Raw genomic sequence first — 23,907 nt, forward strand, 5'->3', positions numbered from 1 at the left:
ATAATATTATATATGCCGGTTTAATAGTTAATTGTGGTTATGATATTAAATATAATAATTAGTAAAGGTGCATATTTCTAACAACATGATAAAAAAAGTGAGATATAAAATCTAAACACTGATAATTTGAAAGGTTATTTATCCTGGGGGTGTTAAGGAAATAACTATGTGCATATAATTGTACATACCTATATATCAAATGGATGGGCAAGGTGATATGTTAAAATATAAATAAATATAATTATATTTAAATCCCTATATAGTGAATAAGATGTGAATTATATGAGTTATGAGTATAATTATGTATTATTAAATAAATAAATAAATATATAAATAAATAATGAATTAATAAGAGTATAATAATAATAATAATAATAATAATAATAATACTGATAATATATTGGAAAGGACCTATATAATTGTGATTAAAATAAAAATTGGAAAGAGGAGGGGAAAATACCTGGTGGGATGAAAATGGAGAGGGGAAGAATTGTATGTATATATATATATATATATATATATATATATACATACACACACATATATATATATATATATATATATATACATACATACACTCACACACATGCATATACATATATATATATACATACACACATGAACACACAGACACATATACACATACATATACACACATACACACACACACATATATATGAGCCCACACATACACCCATATATATGTGTGTGGGAGAGAGGAAAATTATGTGGAGGGGGGGGGGGGGTTTGAGAGTGGAAAAAATGGGAGGGGAAAAAAGGGGGGAAAAATTGGGTTGATGTGGAAAAAAAGGAGGGGGGGAAGGGTTTTGTTGGGTGGGTGAGGGAGGGGAAAATGAGGGAGGGGTAAGGGAGTAGGGGGGGAAGGAAAAAGGGGGAGGGAAGGGGGAAATTTTGTTGGTATGGAAAATTAGGGGGGGGGGGCAGGGAGGGAAATTTAGGTGGGTGGGGGAGGGGGAAAAAAGGGGAGGGAGGGGGTGATAATGACTTAGTTGATGGTGTATACCATTTGTGATTAATTATAAAGTGACGATTAGGAGGGTAGTTAGTGCAAAGACTGTATCTTACTTTGTATGTGAACAATTCGTAACCTAAGAACCCATATTGAGGTGAAGTGAAGATGTGATATGTGATGGTGTTAGGTAAAAAATATGACAATTATACTGATATTTTATGTTGTGCTCTTATACTAACTAGATACTAAATGGCATATATCAATATTATAACATTGATATGTGCAATCAAAAAGGAAAGGGATTCTTGATGACTCTAAAAGTAAGTTAATTAATTTAAAAAAACACCAAAGTTGATATTTTCATTCATGCCAGCTGGATGTATAGTTCCCATCTTGAAGATCCATTCGCTTTCTTTCTTCAGTAGACTGTCAGTTAAGTTTCCTCCTCGTATTCCAAGTCTGATCTTTTCTAGTCCAAAGATCTTTAGCTCTTCATACCTACTCCCGTGACAGGTATAGAAGTGACGAGCAACTGATGTCAGTTGTTTCATCCTTTGCTTATCCGTGATGGCATTGCGTATGGATCCTATATGTTCTAGGATACGCTGTTTAAAAGGTCGTGTCGTCATGCCAATATATTTCTGGTTACAACTACAGCTGAGGCAGTAGATAACACCCTCCGTTTGACAGTTCATGTAATCCGTAATTATAATTGTATTACCATATTTGTCCTCTACTTCTTTTATGGGGACAATACATTTGCAGGCTTTGCATTTCCCGCAAGGGTATGTGCCCGTAATTATTGTTTTTTTGTCAGGGAATTTCTGGAAGTGACTTCGTACCAGTTGATCTTTTAAGTTTTTTGATCTGCGCCAACTCATAGAGACTTTGGGACCAAGTTTCTTAGATAGTGTAGGGTCTATATGTAAGACATGCCAGTGCTTCTGTATTGCTTCGTTGATCTTTCTCCATTCTTGGCAGAAGTTTCCAACGAAGCGAATGGTGTTTTCAGACTTTTATTCTTCTTCTTTTTTCTGTTCCTTGAAGATAATATCTTCTCTCTTGATGACTTTAACAGATTTTAATGCTTTTTTCACAGAAGTTTTACTATATCCTCTATTGCAGAGTCTCTGTGCCAGATCTGCACTTTGTATTGTGAAGTTTTTATTGTCTGAACAGTTTCTACGCAAACGAAGAAATTCCCCTTTCGGTATATTTTCTATCGTCGGGGGAAAATGAGAGCTTGTTTGGTGCAATAGTGTGTTGGTCGCAGTGCTTTTGCAATATAGATTTGTAGCAATCAAGTGGACGCCCTTGCATAGAATTTTTGTATATGCTAACTGTCCGCATTTTAATTTTGTCTATATGCACAGTGGACGTCCCTGTGTATAATTACTGCAATTACGGCAGATTATTGCACGAAGAATCCCAAAGAGGTTTACTGGTAGTAAACCTGCAGCAAATTGCTACTTAATTATTCCTATGTGCATTATCTTCTGCTGTGGTGTGTGTGATATAAATTATTAGAGGCCACATATACTATATAGTGCTTACAGCAACAGGTTTGCTATAATTGTCGCCTGATTATTTATTAGCATCATATCCCGGCTATGCAAGTGGACACCCTTGCATAGAATTTTTGTATATGCTAACTGTCCGCATTGTAATTTTGTCTACATGCACAGTGGACGTCCCTGTGTATAATTACTGCAATTGATTAATATTGCTATGATTTCATTTCTATGGGCATAATATAAACACTGAATACACGACTGATTTAGTTCACCTCCTATATACAACTCTGGCGATACGGGTATTGGGATTGACTGAACGGGCAGATTAAGAAATTGCGGACATACCCCGCTGGAGATGCCCGATCTCGTCTGATCTTGGAAGCCAAGCAGTGGAGGGCTGGGTCAGTACTCGGATGGGAGACCACCCTGGAACACCCTGGTACTGCAAAAAATTCTTCTGCCCGATATAGAGTGATCCTCAATAATACCAATTGGCATCCGGTTCTGTATGACCTATGATTTAATTCTCTACGACTAATTAATCCTGAATAGGATTGCTGTAGAATAAATGATGGTCATATATTATACAAAGGTGTTACTGTGATTTCAGTAAAACCTATAGCCCAAATATTTGATTTTTGATTTCCGGTTTTTATTGTGGTATTGAAGACCACCTGAATTGCACATAATACAGTGTTATATTTTCGCGTAGCTACACTATTTTTCGTACAATTTACTCCTATAATCATATTTTAACAATGAATTAATAAAATTATGGTATATCAGAATTGATTAATATATATCCAATCCTCTGAAATGAGTGCTCCCACACAAGAGTCTACTTTCCAACCTTTTTTTGTTGGGTCTTTTTAGTTGATACTCTTCTTGACTCTAGGGAGCACCACTGATAGCAACAAATATTTGCAAAAGGGATTTTTTCCATATGCACAAAGTTGCTGTATCCATAACGCAATTTAGCGTCGTAAATCAGTCTTTCAGAGGGCATTAGAAATTTATTGTAAGACTAGTGCGGTCCCAAAAAAAGCTTTTTTCTCAAGTCCTTTCGTGTGGCAAGGTTCAGAGGCAGGGGGGGCCGAGGGATATCCACCACTTCCAGAAGATCGCGTGGTAAGTCCTGTAAACCTGCACCTGCTTTCTCCCTGGACCAGACCACCGGATCCCCTGCCGCTAAACCTTTCCGCATGGTGGTTGGCCCCAGCGACAGGGCGACTTTCAGGTATGTGCTTGCCTTCAACACTTCACCCACGTGTGTGCTGGGATCTTTGGGTGAGGGACCTCATTTCCCATGGATATCGGCTATGATTCCAAACACTACATCCTCACAGGTTTTTTTTTCAAGTTGGGCTTACCAACTTTACCCGCAGCAAAAGTTACCTTGCAAGAGGCTATTCAGAAACTCTTGCAGACAGGGGTGGTAGTTACTGTGCCTCCTCCGATATGCCACAGGGGTTTTTACTCCTGTTTTATTTGTCGTTCCCAAACCAGACGGTTCGGTGTGCCCCATCCTGACTCTGAAGTCTCTCAACCCATATTTGCGGGTGTTCAAATTCAAGATGGAGTCCCTGAGGGCGGTGTTGTCCGCTCTGGAGGAGGGGGGAGTTCGTGGTGTTTCTGGATGTCAAGGATGCTTACCTTCACAATCCAGTGTGGCCGCCTCATCAGGCTTACCTCAGGTTTGTCATACTGGACGACCATTTCCAATTTCAGGCCTTACCCTTCGGATTATCCACAGCACCGAGGGTCTTCACCAAGGTCATGGTGGAGATGATGCTGCAACTGCGCCTGATGGGAGTAAACATAGTTCCCTACTTGGACGATCTCCTACTAAAGGATGTGTCCAGGGAACGTCTGCTACACAGCATCGATCTGACAACTTGCCTTCTCACGGATCATGGGTGGATGCTGAATTTCTATAAATCTCACCTGGAGGTGACCCAGCGTCTTCAGTTCATGGGTATCTCAAAGGGTGTTTCTCCCAATGGACAAGGCCTCTGCTATCCAGGCTATGGTCCGCTCGATACTTAGTCCTCGCGGGGTTCTATCCATCTTTGCATCAGATTACTGGGGAGGATGGTGGCTGCTTACGAGGCAATCCAACATGGCAGGTTTCATGCACAACAATTTCAACTGGATCTGCTGGATACGTGGGGGTAAATTTACTAAGGTGGGAGATTTTTAGAACTGGTGATGTTGCCCATAGCAACCAATCAATTTGTATCTATGATATTCTAGAAGCAGCTAGACAAATGTTAAGTAGAATCTGATTGGTTGCTATGGGCAACATCACAAGTTCTAAAAAAACAACCACCTTAGTAAATTGACCCCGTGGTCGGGATCTCACCTACATATGCATCAGGAAGTGACCCTTTCTCCGAATGCCTGGATTTCTCTATTATGGTGGCTTCAACTTCCTCACCTGGTAGAGGGCAGATGTTTCAATATCCACCCGTGGATTCTACTGACAACGGACGCCAGCCTCCGGGGTTGGGGAGCGGAGACCTAAGGAGCCCTGCCAAGGGTTGTGGTCAGTTCAGGAATAGACTTTACCGATAAACATCCTGGAACTCAGGGCAGTTTACAATGCTCTTCTTCAAGCCTCCCATCTCCTGAAGGGTCAGGCGATCCAGGTTCAATCGGACAATGCCACAGTGGTCGTTGACATAAACCGACAAAGAGGAACAAGAAGCAAAGTGGCGATGCGAGAGGTGTCAAAAATCCTCCTCTGGGCAGAGGCCAACGCAAGGGCCATCTCAGCCATATTCATTCCAGGAGTGGACAACTGGGAAGTAGACTTCCTCAGCAGGCACGACCTCCATACAGGGAAATAGGGCCTGATTCCCCAGGTGTTTCAACAGTTGATCCTCCGGTGTGGCTGTCCGCAGATAGATCTGATGTCTTCTTGTCTCAACAAGAAGCTACGCCATTACTGTTCTACAACGAGGGATCCGCAGGCCGTAGCAGTGAATGCGCTGACAACACCGTAGACGTACCGGTTCATGTACCTGTTCCCTCCTCTACCGCTGATCCCAAGGGTGCTTTAAAGGCTAAGAAGGGAAAGCGTTCTGGCAATTCTCATTGCCCCGGATTGGCCTCGACGAGCGTGGTACTCGGACCTCCTGGACATGGCTCTGGAGGATCCCTGGCCTATTCCACTCCAAGATGATCTTCAGCAAGGTCCGTTCGTCTTTCCAGACTTACAGCGGCTACGTTTGACGGCTTGGAAGATGAGAGGGAGATTCTAGCAAGAAAAGGTCTTCCCTCCTGGGTTATTTCCACCATGGTCCAGGCCAGGAAGATGGTAACGTCGAAACATTATCATCATATCTGGAAAAAGTATGTTTCCTGGTGTGAAAGTAGTCCTTCTGTGGAATTTAGAATTGGTCGTTTTCTACTTTTCCTGCAAACGGGAGTGGATATGGGCCTACGCTTAGGCTTCATCAAAGTCTAGATTTCGTCGCTCTCTATTTTCTTCCAGAAACAGCTTGCCACATTGCCTGAAGTACAGACTTTCCTGAGGGGTGTTCTTCATATACAACCACCCTTTGTACCTCCCACGGCTCCGTGGGACCTCAATGTGGTTCTATCTTTTCTCCAATCGGATTGGTTCGAACACTTACATAGGGTGGAGTTGAAATTTCTCACCTGGAAGATGGTGATGTTATTTTCACTGTCATCTGCCAGGCGTGTCTCTGAATTAGGGGCCTTGTCCTGCAAGAGTCCTTATTTGATTTTTCATGTAGTCAGGGCGGAATTTAGTACCCGTCCTCAGTTTTTGCCGAAAGTGGTGTCAGTTTTTCATGTGAATCAGTCTGTTGTGGTTCCGGTGTTGTCTGATGCTTCCGTTGGTCCAGAGTCCCTGGACGTGGTCAGGGCTCTTAAGATTTATGTAAAAAAGGATGGCCCGAAATCTGACTTGCTGTTTGTCCTTTATGATGCCTCCAAAATTGGTTGGCCAACTTCTAAGCAATCTATTGTTCGTTGGTTTCGGTTGACCATGCAACAGGCCTATACTTCGGCGGCTCTACCTTTGTTGACGTCTATTCAGGCCCACTCGACAAGGTCGGTGGGCTCTTCCTGGGCAGCTGCCCGGGAAGTCTCTGCACTATAACTGTGTTTCGAGCTGCTACTTGGTCTGGTTTGAACACGTTTGTTAAATTCTATGGGTTCGATACCTTGGCCAAGGATGACCTTCAGTTTGATCAGCGGTTTTACAGGGGTCTCAGCACTCTCCCACCCGTTTGGGAACTTTGGGTCTTCCCCATGGTACTAAAGTACAAGACCCCAGTATCCACTAGGACGTAAGAGATTTGGTTGGACTGTGTAAGTATTTGGTTGGACTGACGTTGTGGTCCCGTTATGCATTTGGGACAGCCGTGCTATCCGGGTTAAGTTGGTGTTGCTACCCTATGTTCTGATTAGCGCCCTCTTTTCGTTTATGGTTGTGTTTTGTCTTGTTGCCTCACTGCTGCTGTATTGTTCTCTCATATTATGTCCGTCGCCTCGGGCACAGTTTTCCTAGACTGAGTCTGGTAGGAGGGGCATCGAGGGGAGTAGCCAGCACACACATACACACACTAAAAGTATTAAAGTTCCAGGCTCCAGTGGACCCGATCTATACCCTATAGTACTAAAGTACAAGACCCCAGTATCCACTACGGACCAGAGAAAAGGAATTACCGGTAGGTATTAAATTAGAATTTATTATATATTAATAATAAACGGGCTGTCAAAGTGAAAGGAAAACGCTCCACTAGTAAATACTTTATTTTATTTTTCTCTTACATCCTAGAGGATGCTGGGGACTCCATAAGGACCGTGGGGTATAGACGGGCTCCGCAGGAGACATGGGCACTATAAGGAACTTTAGAATGGGTGTGCACTGGCTCCTCCCTCTATGCCCCTCCTCCAGACCTCAGTTAGATCCTGTGCCCAGAGGAGACTGGGTGCATTACAGGGGAGCTCTCCTGCGTTTCTCTGAAAAAGAATTTTGTTAAGTTTTTTATTTTCAGGGAGCACTGCTAGCAACAGGCTCCCTGCATCGTGGGACTGAGGAGAGAGAAGCAGACCTACTTAAATGATAGGCTCTGCTTCTTAGGCTACTGGACACCATTAGCTCCAGAGGGAGTCGGAACACAGGTCTCTCCCTCGCCGTTCGTCCCAGAGCCGCGCCACCGTCCTCCTCGCAGAGCCGGAAGATAGAAGCCCTGGGCAGCAATAATCCTCTAGGACTGGCTCATATGAATATATACGCTGCGGAGGCAGTATATTTTATAATCCCCAGCCAGTATAAATAAATTTGAGCGGGACCGAAGCCCGCCGCTGAGGGGTCGGAGCTTGATCTCACAGCACTAACCAGCGCCATTTTCTCCACAGCACACTGCAGAAGCTGGCTCCCCGGATTCTCCCCTGCTGAACACGGTGACAGAGGGCAAAAAAGAAGGGGGGGGGGGGGGGCACTTGTAAGGCGCAGTGAGTGTATAGATTTATCTATATAATTATATAAAAGTGCTGTTTATCTGGGAATTTTGTCTCCAGTGCTATTGGCGCTGGGTGTGTGCTGGCATACTCTCTCTCTGTCTCTCCAAAGGGCCTTATTGGGGGAACTGTCTCTCTCTCTCTCTCTCTCTCTCTCTATATATATATATATATATATATATATATATATATACAATCCCTGTGTGTGTGTGGGGTGTCGGTACGCCTGTGTCGGCATGTCTGAGGTGGAAGGCTCTTCTAGAGAGGAGGTGGAGCAGATGATTGTGGTGTCTCCGTCGGCAACGCCGACACCTGATTGGTTGGACATGTGGAATGTTTTAAATGCAAATATGACCTTGTTACATAAGATACTGGACAAGGCAGAGTCCAGGGATAATACAGGGAGTCAGTCAATGGCTTTGTCGGTGTCACAGGGCCCTTCAGGGTCTCAAAAACGTCCCCTATCCCAAATAGCAGACACTGATACTGATACGGATTCTGACTCCAGTGTCGACTACGATGATGCAAGGCTACACCCAAGGGTGGCCAAAAGTATTCATTATATGATTATTGCAATAATAGATGTTTTGCATATCACAGATGACCCCTCTTTTCCTGACACGAGGGTACACATGTTTAAGGAAAAGAAACCTGAGGTAACATTTCCCCCATCTCATGAGCTGAACGCATTATTTGAAAAAGCTTGGGAAACTCCAGACAAAATACTGCAGATTCCCAAAAGAGTTCTTATGGCGTATCCTTTCCCGGCACAGGACAGGGTACGGTGGGAATCCTCGCCCAGGGTGGACAAAGCTTTGACGCGCTTATCCAAAAAGGTGGTGCTACCGTCCCCAGACATGGCAGCTCTCAAAGATCCTGCTGATCACAGACAGGAAACGACTTTAAAATCAATATATACACATACTGGTGCTTTACCCAGACCGGCTATAGCATCGGCTTGGGTCTGTAGCGCGGTAGCAGCTTGGACAGATACCTTGTCAGCTGATATTGATACCCTAGATAGGGATACCATTTTGTTGACCTTAGGTCACATCAAAGACGCAGTCTTATATATGAGAGATGCTCAGAGAGACGTCGGACTACTAGGTTCAAGGGCCAACGCGATGGCGGTCTCGGCTAGGCGAGCACTGTGGACCATCCAATGGACGGGTGATGCCTACTCAAAGAGGCATATGGAAGTTTTACCTTACAAGGGTGAGGTTTTATTTGGGGAAGGTCTCGCGGACCTGGTTTCCATAGCTACCGTGGGGAAATCTACCTTTTTGCCTTATGTTCCCCCACAGCAAAAGAAAACTCCACAGTATCAGATGCCGAGGGTGTTCACCAAGGTAATGGCGGAAATGATGGTGCTCCTACGCAGGCAAGGAGTCACAATTATCCCGTACTTGGACGATCTCCTGATAAAAGCGAGATCAAAGGAACAGTTGCAGAAAAGCGTGTCGCTCTCCCTGGGAGTGCTACAGCAACATGGATGGATTCTAAATCTACCAAAGTCGCAGTTGGTTCCACCGACTCGGCTGTCTTTCTTAGGCATGATTCTGGACACAGAACGAAAGAGGGTTTTTCTCCCGAGGGAAAAAGCCCTGGAACTCCAGAACATGGTAAGAGACCTGTTAAAACCGAAAAGAGTGTCAGTCCATCAATGCACTCGAGTACTGGGGAAAATGGTGGCGACCTACGAGGCCATCCCCTTCGGCAGGTTTCATGCGAGGACGTTTCAGTGGGACAAGTGGTCCGGGTCCCACCTTCAAATACATCAGAAAATAACTCTGTCCCCCAGGGCCAGGGTGTCTCTCCTGTGGGGGCTCCAGAGTGCTCACCTTCTAGAGGGTTGCAGGTTCGGCATTCAGGACTGGGTTCTGGTGACCACGGACGCGAGCCTCCGAGGATGGGGAGCAGTCACACAAGGAAGGAATTTTCAGGGACTGTGGCCAAGCCAGGAGGCTTGTCTACACATCAACATACTGGAATTGAGGGCCATATACAACAGCCTACTACAAGCGGAGAATATTCTTCGCGACCTACCGGTTCTGATTCAATCAGTCAACGTCACAGCCGTGGTTCATGTAAACCGCCAAGGCGGGACAAGGAGCAGAGTGGCAATGGCGGAAGCCACCAGGATTCTGCGCTGGGCAGAAAATCACGTTAGCGCTCTGTCATCGGTATTTATTCCGGGAGTGGACAACTGGGAAGCAGACTTCCTCAGCAGACACGATCTCCATCCAGGAGAGTGGGGACTTCATCAAGAAGTTTTTGCAGAGATAACAAGTCTTTGGGGACTTCCTCAAATAGACATGATGGCGTCACGCCTCAAAAAGAAGCTTCGGAGGTATTGTGCAAGGTCAAGGGACCCTCAGGCAGTAGCGGTGGACGCTCTTGTGACACCATGGGTATTTCAGTCGGTCTATGTGTTTCCTCCTCTTCCTCTCATCTCAAAGATACTGAGAATCATAAGGCGAAAAAGAGTGCAGACAATACTCATTGTTCCAGATTGGCCTCGAAGGGCCTGGTATTCAGATCTTCAGGAGCTGCTCACTGAAGATCCATGGCCTATTCCTCTGCGGGTTCCAAGACTTACCGCGGTTACGTTTGACGGCATGGCGGTTGAACACTAAATCCTAGCTGGGAAGGGTATTCCGGAAAAAGTCATCCCTACTCTGATAAAGGCTAGGAAGGAGGTGACGGCGAAACATTATCACCGTATCTGGAGGACGTATGTTTCTTGGTGTGAAGCCAAGAATGCTCCTACGGAAGACTTCCACTTGGGCCGGTTTCTCCACTTTCTACAGACTGGAGTGGATATGGGCCTAAAGTTAGGCTCCATTAAGGTACAGATTTCGGCCCTTTCTTCCAGAAAGAATTGGCTTCTCTCCCAGAAGTCCAGACTTTTGTAAAGGGAGTGCTGCACATCCAGCCTAGTCCGTACTGGATGCTGGGCGCCCGTCCCAGTGCGGACATATTTCTGCTTGACTTGTATATAGTTCTTGCTTACATAAGCGTTATGTTACAGTTAAGATCAGTCGTTGACTGATACGGTTTGTTCATACTGTTAACTGGCTGCGTATATTCCAGGTTATACGGTGTGGATGGTGTGGGCTGGTATGAATCTTGCCCTTAGATTACCAAAATCCTTTCCTCGTACTGTCCGTCTCCTCTGGGCACAGTTTCTCTAACTGAGGTCTGGAGGAGGAGCATAGAGGGAGGAGCCAGTGCACACCCATTCTAAAGTTCTTTATAGTGCCCATGTCTCCTGCGGAGCCCGTCCATACCTCATGGTCCTTACGCAGTCCCCAGCATCCTCTACGGACTAGGAGAAAAAGATTTACCGGTAGGTTTAAAATCTTATTTTTTTAAAAGGGCTTTCCCGAAATAATGCTTGTGATTGTTAGGGAAACTGTGCCCAGAGGAGACGGACAGTACGAGTAAAGGATTTTAGTTAATCCAAGGGCAAGATTCAATACCAGCCACACCAATCATACCGTATAACCTGTGATAAACTACCCAGTTAACAGCATGAACAGCAACATAGTCTCGGTTCAAATCGATGAAACTATAACATAACCCTTATGTAAGCAATAACTATATACAAGTCTTGCAGAAGAATTCCGCACTTGGGACGGGCGCCCAGCATCCTATACGGACTACGAGAAATAGATTTACCGGTAAGTAAAATCTTATTTTCTCTAACGTCCTAGAGGATGCCGGGGACTCCGTAAGGACCATGGGGATTATACCAAAGCTTCCAAACGGGCGGGAGAGTGCGGATGACTCTGCAGCACCGATTGAGCAAACAGGAGGTCCTCCTTAGCCAGGGTATCAAACTTATAGAACTTTGCAAAGGTGTTTGACCCCGACCAAGTAGCTGCTCGGCAAAGCTGTAAAGCCGAGGCGCCTCCGGCAGCCGCCCAAGAAGAGCCCACCTTCCTAGTGGAATGGGCCCTAACCGATTTAGGCAAAGGCAATCCTGCCGTAGAATGCGCCAGCTGAATCGTGTTACAGATCCAGCGAGCAATAGTCTGCTTTGAAGCAGGAGCGCCAACTTTGTTGGCTGCATACAGAACAAACAGAGCTTCAGTCTTCCTGACCCTAGCTGATCTGGTCACATAAATCTTCAAAGCCCTGACCACATCAAGGGACTCAGAATCCTCCAAGTCCCGTGTAGCCACAGGCACGACAGTAGGTTGGTTCATATGAAAAGATGAGACCACTTTTGGCAGAAACGGAGGACGCGTCCGCAACTCTGCCCTATCCACGTGAAAAACCAGGTAGAGGCTTTTATGTGATAAAGCTGCCAATTCCGAAACACGCCTTGCCGAAGCCAAGGCCAACAACATGACCGCTTTCCAAGTGAGATATTTCAACTCCACTGTTTTGAGTGGTTCAAACCAAGGTGACCTAAGGCAACTTAATACCACATTAAGATCCCACGGCGCCACCGGAGGTACAAAAGGAGGCTGAATATGCAGCACCCCCTTCACGAATGTCTGTACTTCAGGAAGAGAAGCCAATTCTTTTTGAAAGAAAATGGATAAGGCCGAAATTTGGACTTTTATGGACCCTAATTTTAGGCCCAAATTCACTCCTGTTTGCAGGAAGTGAAGCAGACGACCCAGATGGAACTCCTCCATAGGAACAGCCCTGGCCTCACACCAAGAAACATATTTTCGCCATATACGGTGATAATGTTTCAATGTCACGTCCTTCCTAGCCTTTATTAGCGTAGGGATGACCTCCGGAGGAATACCTTTTTCCGCTAGGATCCGGCGTTCAAGCGCCATGCCGTCAAACTCAGCCGCGGTAAGTCTTTGAACAGACAGGACCCTTGCTGCAGCAGGTCCTGTCTTAGAGGAAGATGCCACGGATCTTCTGTGAGCAACTCTTGCAGATCCGGATACCAAGTCCTTCGTGGCTAATCTGGAACAATGAGGATTGTTCTGACTCTGCTTAGTCTTATTATTCTCAACACCTTGGGTATGAGAGGTAGAGGAGGGAACACATAGACCGACCTGAACACCAAAGGTGTCACTAGAGCGTCCACCGCTACCGCCTGAGGGTCTCTTGACCTGGCGCAATACCACTTTAGCTTTTTGTTGAGACGGTACGCCATCATGTCTATCTGAGGCAGTCCCCACTGACCCACGATCTGTGCGAAGACTTCTGGATGAAGTCCCCACTCTCCCGGATGCAGGTCATGTTTGCTGAGGAAGTCCGCTGCCCAGTTGTCCACCCCCGGGATGAATACTGCTGCTAGGGCGCTTACATGGCCTTCCGCCCAGCGAAGAATCCTGGTCGTTTCTGCCATGGCCACTCTGCTCCTTCTGCCGCCTTGGCGGTTTACATGAGCCACTGCTGTGACATTGTCCGACTGAATCAGAACCGGTTTGTCCCGAAGCAATGCCTCCGCTTGGCGTAGGGCCTTGTATATGGCCCTCAACTCCAGGACGTTGATGTGGAGACAAGTCTCTAGATTTGACCAGAGACCTTGGAAATTTCTTCCCAGTGTGACTGCTCCCTAACCTCGGAGGCTTGCGTCTGTTGTCACCAAGATCCAGTCCTGAATTCCGAACCTGCGGCCTTCTCGGAGGTGAGCACTGTGCAGCCACCCCAGGAGAGATACTCTGGCTCTGGAAGACAGGGTGATCCTTTGATGCATTTGTAAATGGGACCCGGACCATTTGTCCAGTAGATCCCATTGAAAGGTCCTCGCATGGAACCTTCCGAAGGGGATGGCCTCGTACGATGCCACCATCTTCCCCAGGACACGCGTGCAGTGATGCACTGAAACCTTTTTTAGCTTTACTAGGTTCCTGACCAGGGCTATGAGCTCCTGAGCCTTTTCCATCAGAAGAAAAACCTTTTTCTGGTCTGTGTCTAGAATCAGGCCCAGAAAGGTCAGACGCGTTGTAGGGACTAGCTGGGACTTCGGTATATTGAGAATCCAGCCGTGCCTCTGCAACATTCTCACCGACAGCGACACGCTGTCCAGCAACTTCTCCCGAGATCTCGCCTTTATGAGGAGATCGTCCAAGTATGGGATAATTGTGACCCCCTGCTTGCGCAGGAGCACCATCATTTCTGCCATTACCTTGGTGAAAATTCTCGGGGCTGTGGAAAGCCCAAACGGCAACGTCTGAAATTGGTAATGACAGTCCAGTACTGTAAATCTCAGGAACGCCTGGTGAGGAGGGAAAATCGGAACATGAAGGTATGCATCCTTTATGTCCAGGGACACCATCCAATCCCCCCCCTCCAGGCTGGCGATGACCGCTCTGAGCGATTCCATCTTGAACTTGAACTTTTTCAAGTACAAGTTCAGGGATTTTAGATTCAAAATGGGCCTGACCGAACCGTCCGGTTTCGGGACCACAAACAGGGTTGAGTAATACCCCTTTCCTTGCTGGAGAAGAGGAACTTTGACTATCACCTGTTGAAGATACAATTTTTGAATTGCAGACAACACTAACTCCCTCTCTGACGGGGAAACTGGCAGAGCCGATTTGAAAAACCGGCGAGGAGGCACGTCTTCGAATTCCAGCCTGTACCCCTGAGAAAGAATCTCTATAGCCCAGGGATCCACCTGTGAGTGAACCCAGACCTGGCTGAAAAATCGAAGACGCGCCCCCACTTGAGCTGACTCCCCCCGGGAAGCCCCAGCGTCATGCGGTGGACTTTGCAGATATAGGGGAGGACTTCTGCTCCTGGGAACTAGCTGCATGCAGCTTTTTTCCCTTGCCTTTTCCTCTGGCAAGGAAGGACGATCCCTGTACCTTCTTGCTTTTATTGGAACGAAAGGACTGCATTTGATAATGATGTGCCTTTTAGTATGCTGCGGGGGGACATAAGGTAAGAAATTTGATTTACCGGCCGTAGCAGTAGAGACAAGGTCCGAGAGGCCTTCTCCAAACAACTCCTCCCCCTTGTAAGGCAACGACTCCATATGCCACTTTGAGTCGGCATCCCCCGTCCACTGTCGGGTCCACAAGAGTCGCCTAGCAGAAATAGACATAGCAATTATTCTGGAGCTTAGTAAACAAATGTCTCTTTGAGCATCCCTCATATATAAAGCAGCATCTTTGATATGCTCTAGGGTCATTAGAATGGTATGCTTATCTAGGGTGTCAAGTTCCGTAGATAAGGAATCTGTCCATGCTGCGACAGCACTACAAACCCAGGCCGATGCCATAGCCGGTCTAACGATAGTACCGGAATGTGTGTTAATGTGCTTCATGGTAACCTCCTGCTTACGATCAGCAGGATCCTTGAGGGAATCTGTATCCTGAGAAGGCAGTGCCACCTTCTTGGATAAGCGTGTCAGCGCCTTGTCTACCTTAGGCGAAGATTCCCATTGTATCCTGTCCTTTTGTGGAAAGGGATACGCCATAAGAATCCTTTTGGGAACTTGTAGCCTCCTATCTGGAGATTTCCAAGCCTTTTCACACAAGTCGCTTAGCTCAAATGAGGACGGAAAAGTGACCTCAGGCTTTTTCCCTTTATACATGTGTACCCTCGTGTCAGGGACAGGGGGTTCCTCAGTGATATGCAAAACCTCTTTAATGGCAATAATCATGTAACGAATGCCTTTTGCCACCTTTGGTTGCAATTTTGCATCCTCATAGTCGACACTAGAGTCAGTATCTGTGTCAGGGATCTGGGATATGGTGCGTTTTTGAGACCCTGAAGGTCCTGGTGCCACAGGGACAGGCATGGTCTGACCACCTGACTGATCCCTAGCTTCAGCCTTGTCTAATCGTTTATGCAGTAAATTTACATTTGCATTCAAGACATTCCACATATCCACCCAGTCCGGTGTCGGCGTTGCCGACGACGACCTGACAATCATGCACTCCCCCTCCTCCTTAGGTGAGCCTTCCTCGTCAAACATGTCGACACACACGTACAGACACACTTCACACACAGGGAATCTCTTTTCTGAAGACAGGTTCCCCATGAGGCCCCTTGGAGAGAGAGAGAGAGAGTATGCCAGCACACACCCCAGCGCTATATGACGCAGGAGAAACACACAGAATGTTTACCCAGTAGCGCTGCTTAATGTGTAAACGCCAAAATGTGCCCCCCCCCTCTACTTTAAAACCCCTTCACACCGTGTGCCAAGCAGGGGAGAGTCCGGGGAGCTTCCTCTCAGCGGTGCTGTGGAGAGAAAATGGTGCTGGTGAGTGCTGAGGGAGAAGCCCCGCCCCCTCGGCGGCGGGCTTCTGTCCCGCTCAAACTTACTAAAAAATGGCGGGGGCTCTTTTATATACATGTACAGTGCCCACCTGTACATGTATATAGACTTTTGCCATAGGAGAGGTGTTTTATTGCTGCCCAGGGCGCCCCCCTGCGCCCTGCACCCGTACAGTGACCGGAGTGTGTGAGGTGTATGGGAGCAATGACGCACAGCTGCGGTGCTGTGCGTTACCTCTGTGAAGCACCGAAGGCTTCTGCCGCCTTAGACGTCTTCTGGCTTCGTTTCTTCTGGCTCCGTGAGGAGAACGGCGGTGCTGCTCTGGGGGTAAACGCCCAGGACGAACCTGTGTTCACTCCCTCTGGAGCTAATGGTGTCCAGTAGCCGAGGAAGCAGAGCCTATCATTTAAGTAGGTCTGCTCCTCTCTCCTCAGTCCCTCGATGCAGTGAGCCTGTTGCCAGCAGTGCTCCCTGAAAAAGAGAAAAAAGTCCTAACAAAAATGCTTTCTAAGCAGAAAACTCAGGAGAGCTCCCTGCGGTGCACCCATTCTCCTCTGGGCACAGTCTAAAACTGAGGTCTGGAGGAGGGGCATAGAGGGAGGAGCCAGTGCACACCCAGAATCCAAAGTCTTTCTTAAAGTGCCCTATCTCCTGCGGAGCCCGTCTATTCCCCATGGTCCTTACGGAGTCCCCAGAATCCTCTAGGACGTTAGAGAAATGTTATGAGTCGCCATAGCGACTCTGTCATTTTTGTTATCCAGCTGTCTCCTAGCAACTAGGATGCTGGCTGCTATGTGCAGCAGCACACCTGTTTGGAGTGCCTCATTACCTGACTCAAGACTGATGACTCCTGAAATTGGTATGTCTCCCTTTTATCAGGGATTCTGGTCACTTCCTCCCTGCCGGTGATATTCCCTAGTTCCTGTTACCTAGTGAGCTCATCACACAGTCACTGTACCCTGTATAGTTCCCTGTCTGCCTGTCTGTTCCTGTGTCCTGGTGCCGTGCCATTGTGCTCCATATCCTGGTATTCTGCCTCAGTCCTCAGTGTGCTGTCTCTGCCAGTCCTGCACCTGTGCCCTGTTGGATCCTGCCCTGTACCTGCTATCCTGTGTCCATTCCTGCTTCGTGTCATTGTCTTGCCATGGCCCTACAGTTACTCTTGTGTCCGGTCCTGATCCATGTCCAGGTTCCTGCCAAGTTTCTGTGAATATACCTTGCCAGCTCTGGTTCTGTGTACATCAGCATGTGGTGTCCATGGTTGCCAACAGCAAAGTACATCCACTCCAGCCGTGCCTGTAATCACGTCTACAGTATTTCCAGTACATCTGAACTTGTACTGAAGTCACAGCTTAACCACTATGTTTGTATTCTGTCTGTTATTGCAGGCTGCAGTCCAGTCACACAGTTAATCCAGCAAGTTAATCTCTGCAGCTAGGTTCATGCTGTCAGCACTTTGCTTCAAATTGCAGTACACACCAAGCACCTTATTGTTTCCAACCATCGCCTGGCTGTGTTCACCTGCAACGTACACCTTATTACTCCAATAACCATTATCCTGTTGTTTTTCCTGTACACTTCCAGTCCAGCAGTCTTCAGTCAGCATACCATGCCAAAGTCCTATCTACTGTGTCTAGGCTGCTTACAATGAACTCTTGCTTTGCTAGCTGCAATACTCCTGATTATTACCTTGTGGTCTCCAGCCTATTGTGTGAGCCTCTACAGCTAGAGGTTTTAGACAAGGTGGCATCACAAGTACCAGTGAACGTATACAGCTCTATGGGATCAGGAGTGGCTGTTATTGGCTGAAGACCCTCTCACCAGCTCTAGGGGTCTCACACGCATAGTGCTGAAGTTCCCTAACTATTACTGTGATCAGTACTTAGCCCACCAGCTTTGGCAATTTACAAGTGATAAATATGCCTATATTGTTATACACTGCCTTTTATTAATTGCACTGTAGCAAGTATAGTGGGTCTATTACTCTGTTCAATACCTAGCCCACCAGACTTGTCTATGTACATGTGATATTTACTTGTTATACAATCCTGCCTGTATTGTGTAAATAGACTGTGGATTTAGCTTTCACTGCTAATTTTTACTGATAACAGGGTGATTGTTAGTAGTCATTGTTTTCCTTTCCTTAAATACTATGTCAGGAAGACCAGACAAGCTTCCAAAAGCAAGACTGGCACTGCTGTTTATTTTTCTTTTGCACAATGTACCAATAAATTACCTAAAGGCTGCAAAGAGCTCAGCTTGTACTGTGGCTCCTGTTGATTCTTCCTGAGACTTCAACGGACCAGTGATGCTGCAATGGGCCAAGACTATGGCAGAAGCTATAGCCGAGTTGCATCAATCTCAGGCTATGGAACCTTCAGGGACACATGTCCATTGCAGACCTTCCTCTAATCCTGGTGTCTGTCTGAGATGGCTACTTTCTTCAATAGGATGGTTGCATCCTCAGGATCTAGTGCCACCAAGCGGAGACCTGCTGCTCCTCCTATTTCATCTTTTGATGATCCATATGCTAATGCTTCCTCTCAAGAAGAGGGTGAAATAGATCTGGACCGGGAGGATACTTCAGGATGGGAGGAGAACTCCTCCACAGGTTCTGGAGTGAAACTTTTAATTGATGCTGTTTGTCAGATATTACAACTTAAAGATACTGCAGTGCAGTACTACACTTCTTGTTTCAATAGGACATATTGCTGTATGTCCACCTTTTTCTCAATTTGGGGAAGTGTTGAAGGAAGCCTGGCTCAAACTTGATGCAAAGGGTCAGGCTCCCAGGAAGCTCAAGTATCTTTATCCATTCGCAGATAAAGACTATGCAAGTTGCAACCAAAGTGGACGCACCCATCATCAGGCTGGATAAGGTGACTGTCATTCCTACAGTGCAGTCTGTTATCTTGAAAGACCCTTTGGATAGAAAGAGTAAAGCGGTTCTCAAATCATTATTCACTCTGGCAGGTATGTTCCTATGTCTTATCCTGGCTAGTGCCTGGGCCATCAAGGCAGTCGAACAATGGATGAAACAGATTGTGTCTGGTATTCAATTGGATGATCCTCCAATTATACCGTTGATGGATTATGTCACTGAAGCTATGTCATATGTCAATGATGCTTTATTGGATTCCATTTCCATTCAATCTCTCATTTCTGCCCTAGATGTGACTGCCAGATACTCCTTGTGGTTGCATTCATTGAATGTAGATTCCAAATCAAAGCGTACTTTGGATGCTCTTCCCTTTAAAGGGCAATTTCTTTTTGTTTTTTTAAGGTGACAAAAATTATTTCTCAGGCCATGGTTGGCAAAAGTCCTTACCTTCCAGTCTTGATGCCTAAACCTAAACCTTCCAGGTTCTGGTCCTTTCAGGCTCATGGTAGAGGCTCCTTTCAGTCCTTCTGTGGCACTTCCCGCTTGCCCCATAGAGGTGCATCCCATGGCCAAGGATCCCAGGGATCAAGTAGACCTGAACCAAAGGCTACAGATAAGCCCACAGCATGATTCCCATGGTCATGTGGTCAGTCCCCAAGTGGTTGGGGACTGCTTACTCTTGTTCCAGTATGTTTAGCTCATCAAATCTAGATTGTTGGGTGAGAGAAGTCATATCTCAGGGATACATTCTTTATGTCAAAGAACACGTGCCAAGCAGGTTCTTTGTAACCCCACTCTCAAGATCCATCCAGGAGACAGGCTCTAATTCAGGCAGTCTCTTTACTTTACGACACAGGGTTAATCATACCAGTCCCGTTTCATCAACAGAGTTGCAGATTTTACTCCCATCTTTTTCTTGTGGACAACTCAGATGGATCAACTTAAACATGTTAAATCCAGAGCTCAAAGTGGTCCAGAAGAGTTGATGGAACTCATGTCCCCGGCAACCCCCCCCCCCCTCCCCATTAGGAAGGGCTTGTGCTAGGGTGTTTGGTCCCCGTCCCGTCCCCCCCCCCCCTCCTGGAAACTGTGCCCTATGTCCCATACATTGTAAAGGATCAGTGGCCTCACAAGGAAGGAGCATGGTCACACAATAGTACCCCCAATTCAAATTATACTTTACAGTAGCACATTCCTATTCACATTGCCCCAGTACCCTTTACACACACAATGCCCACAGTAGTAGTGCCCCTTACACACACAATGCCCACAGTAGTGTCCCCCCAAAGCTATAGGGATTTTGATAATGTGTTTCATTTTAGATGTGATGCACAGTGTAGCAGGATATTTTGAACAACCTTTGCTCACCTCTCCTATGTCTTCCATGTGCCCCTTCTGCTTTCTTGTTTCCTTTGTCACTCTCCACATGTGTCCATATCTTCATTTTAGGCAACCCTTACTCCCTATATACTCTCCATTGTGTCTGAACACCTGCATTTTTCTCTCTTAGCCCCTACACCTCTCACTCTCTGCTACCCTTAAAGCCTCTGCTTCTATCTCACCCCTGCGCCTTTCACTCACCCATCTCACCCACAGTTCCTCTCTCTTCCATCTCACCCGTTCCTCTCACTCTCCCATCTTACCCCATATGCCTCAGTCTCCCATCTCACCACCTGCTCCTCTCACTCCCCCATCTCACCCACTGCTTCTTTCACCCCCCCATCTCCTCCCCTGCTCTTCTCATGCCCCATCTCACCTCCTGCTCCTCTCACTCCCCCATCTCACCAGCTGTGCCTCTCATTCTCCCATCTCAGCCCCTGCGCCTCTCAACCTCTCCCATCTTGGCAGCTGCCGCTAGACAGTCCTCTTAGCCCCTACACCTCTCACTCTCTGCTACCCTTAAAGCCTCTGCTTCTATCTCACCCCTGCGCCTTTCACTCACCCATATCACCCACAGTTCCTCTCTCTTCCATCTCACCCCTGTTCCTCTCACTCTCCCATCTTACCCCATGTGCCTCAGTCTCCCATCTCACCACCTGCTCCTCTCACTCCCCCATCTCACCCACTGCTTCTTTCACCCCCCCATCTCCTCCCCTGCTCTTCTCATGCCCCCATCTCACCTCCTGCTCCTCTCACTCCCCATCTCACCAGCTGCGCCTCTCATTCTCCCATCTCAGCCCCTGCGCCTCTCAACCTCTCCCATCTTGGCAGCTGCCGCCAGACAGTCCTGGCTCATGGACTGGCTGCTATTCGAAAGAAGGGGACGTTCTTTGAATTTGGTTTGATTGCACACCAATCACAACTTGTGGACCACCAGCCAATGAGAAGCTGACGCTTGTCAGCTTGTCAATGGCTGGTGGTCCGCGAGCCATGATTGGTTCATGACAGATTTTTTACATTTTTTATTGAAGCATGAATAAAAAATACACCTTTAACAAAACATGTATGTACAGAGTGAGTACAGTAAAATATTAACAATACATATATTACTGTGTAGCATCAATCATTATCAACCAGTATTAAGGGTAGTAATGTCACGACAGATTATAAAAAAGCTGACACTTCTTTTGAGTGGAACTGCAGCTGGTACGTGAGCCAGGAATGTCTGGTGGCCACTGCCAACTTTACACTGCAGCCAGGACCTGATGCTTATACTTGGTGGCCGGGCGGAGGCGGAACTGGTTCCGCCTTCAATTGCAAGTGGTGGAACGCTGTTCCTCCGTGTTCTGCCCCACTTTAACACCTGGTTAAATCCTTACTGTATCCTCACTTGGAAAAATTCAAGGTGGAGTCGATCTGCTCCATCATCAATGCTATGGAAGTGAGAGAATTTTTAGCTTCCATAGATATCAAAGACCCCTACATCTATGTTCCCATCTGGAAGCAACACCATCAAACTTCTGTGCTTCGTAGTGGGATTCTATCATTATCAATTCCAATCCCTTCCCTTAGGTCTGTCCATGGCTCCCAGGGTCTCACAAAGATAATGGCTCACATGGTTCCCTTGCTCTGGCAATAAGGGGTCAACATCATTTCTATTTGGATGATTTGTTGCTGAAAGCTCCAACCAATGCACTTCTTTGGACATGTATGCAGCTGACCTTGGACATGTTTCAATCCTTCGGATGGCTGGTCAACTTTCAAAAGTCCATATTCCTTCCGTCTCAGAGGATGGTGTTCCTGAGTCTGCTCTTCAACACAATGTGTCAGAGAGTTTTTGTTCTCGAGGACAAAGTGCTGGATCTCCAGTCCAGAGTGCGCGCTCTACTGCAGCTTCTAGTAACATAGTAGTTGAGGTTGAAAAAAGACAATTTGTCCATCGAATTCAACCTATATTTTGCCTCCTGCAAAGCTCTTGATTTACTTGTAATGACCCTGATTAGAGGTTATACCCTTGGAAATCTTTTTCTGCTAAAAATTTGTCTAACCCTTTCTTAAACATATCAATTGAGTCAGCCAATACAACCTTTTCCGCCAGAGAAATCCATATCTTTACTGCCCTTACTGTGAAGAAACCCTTCCTTCACTGGGTATGAAATGTCCTCTCTTCTAACCTTAGCGGGTGACCACGTGTCCTGTGTACAGATCTCTCGATAAACAAATTGCCTGATAATTCCCTATATTGTCCCTTAATGTATTTGTAAATATTAATCATATCTCCTCTTAGTCGCCTCTTTTAAAATGTAAACATATATGTCCTAGTTGGCCTTTTATTATAATCCAATGACTCTAAACCCTTAATCATTTTTGTAACTCTTTTTTATAGTGTGGTGCCCAGAACTGTACACTGTATTCCAGATGCGGCCGTAACAATGATTTATACATTGGCAGGATTACACTAACTTCCCTTGTTTCTATCCCCCATTTTATGCACGCTAAAACCTTGACATTGGGCACTGCTACTAAGTCTACTCTCAATGAGCACACCCAAATCTTTCTCAATTACGGATTCCCCTACAATTTCCACCTTTTAATTTATAGATTGCATGTTTGTTTTTAGTCCCAAAATGCACAACTTTACATTTCTCTATATTAAACTTAATTCTCCACTTTGCTGCCCAAACTTCCAGTTTAATTAAGTCATTCTGTAGAAAGTCAACATCTTGATCTGATTTAATTATCTTACACAGTTTAGTGTTATCTGCAAAAGTGGACACTTTGCTCTCAAGACCGTCTCCCAGGTCTTTTATAAATATGTTAAACAGAACGGACCCTTGAGGTACAGCACTGAATACTTTAGCCAAGTTTGAATACTTTCCATTGACCACAACTCTCTGTTACCTATTTTCCAACCAATTTTATCTTAGTTTGTATAACAACCTCATGTGAGGCACATTGTCAAAGGATTTAGCAAAATCTAAATAGACCACATTCACTGTGTTTCCCAGGTCTACGTTCTCACTAACTTCCTCATAGAAGCTAATTAATTTAGTTTGACATGACCTATCCCTCATGCTAGGGAGCATGCAAATACTCAGCAAGATGGTGTTGGCCTTTTGAAGCAGGCCATTCAATCTCAGATTCTGAGTTGTTGGTCCCAGGCAGACTTGAGGTTAGACAGAGATCTCTTCCGTGTGTCGGTTCAGACACAATGATCTCTTTAGTGGTGGCTCCACACTCTGAATCTGACCGGAGGGTCTCTGTTCTACATCTGGACATGAAACATGGTCACCACAGATGCCAGTCTCAGAGGCTGGAGCTCTGTATTTCACAATCGCCACTTTCAGGGACTGTGGTCTGAAATAGAGTCGTCACTTCCGATCAACCTTCGGGCCATCTGCAATGCCTAAATTCAAGCTCAAAACTTACTACAAGGTCATCCAGTCCATATCCAGTC

General features: G+C 46.3%; 1 protein-coding gene and 1 pseudogene across 1 annotated transcript in view; both read left to right on the top strand.

Annotated features, from left to right (window-relative positions):
* The window catches only part of CALCRL (calcitonin receptor like receptor), a 743,490-nt gene that overhangs the window by 144,012 nt on the left and 575,571 nt on the right, over positions 1 to 23,907 (top strand). The gene's annotated exons all lie outside the window — the stretch shown is intronic.
* Positions 2,819 to 2,938, top strand: LOC134946202 (5S ribosomal RNA; annotated as a pseudogene).

This window comes from Pseudophryne corroboree, chromosome 7 (genome assembly GCF_028390025.1).
Source record: "Pseudophryne corroboree isolate aPseCor3 chromosome 7, aPseCor3.hap2, whole genome shotgun sequence".
Taxonomy (NCBI): Eukaryota; Metazoa; Chordata; class Amphibia; order Anura; family Myobatrachidae; genus Pseudophryne; species Pseudophryne corroboree.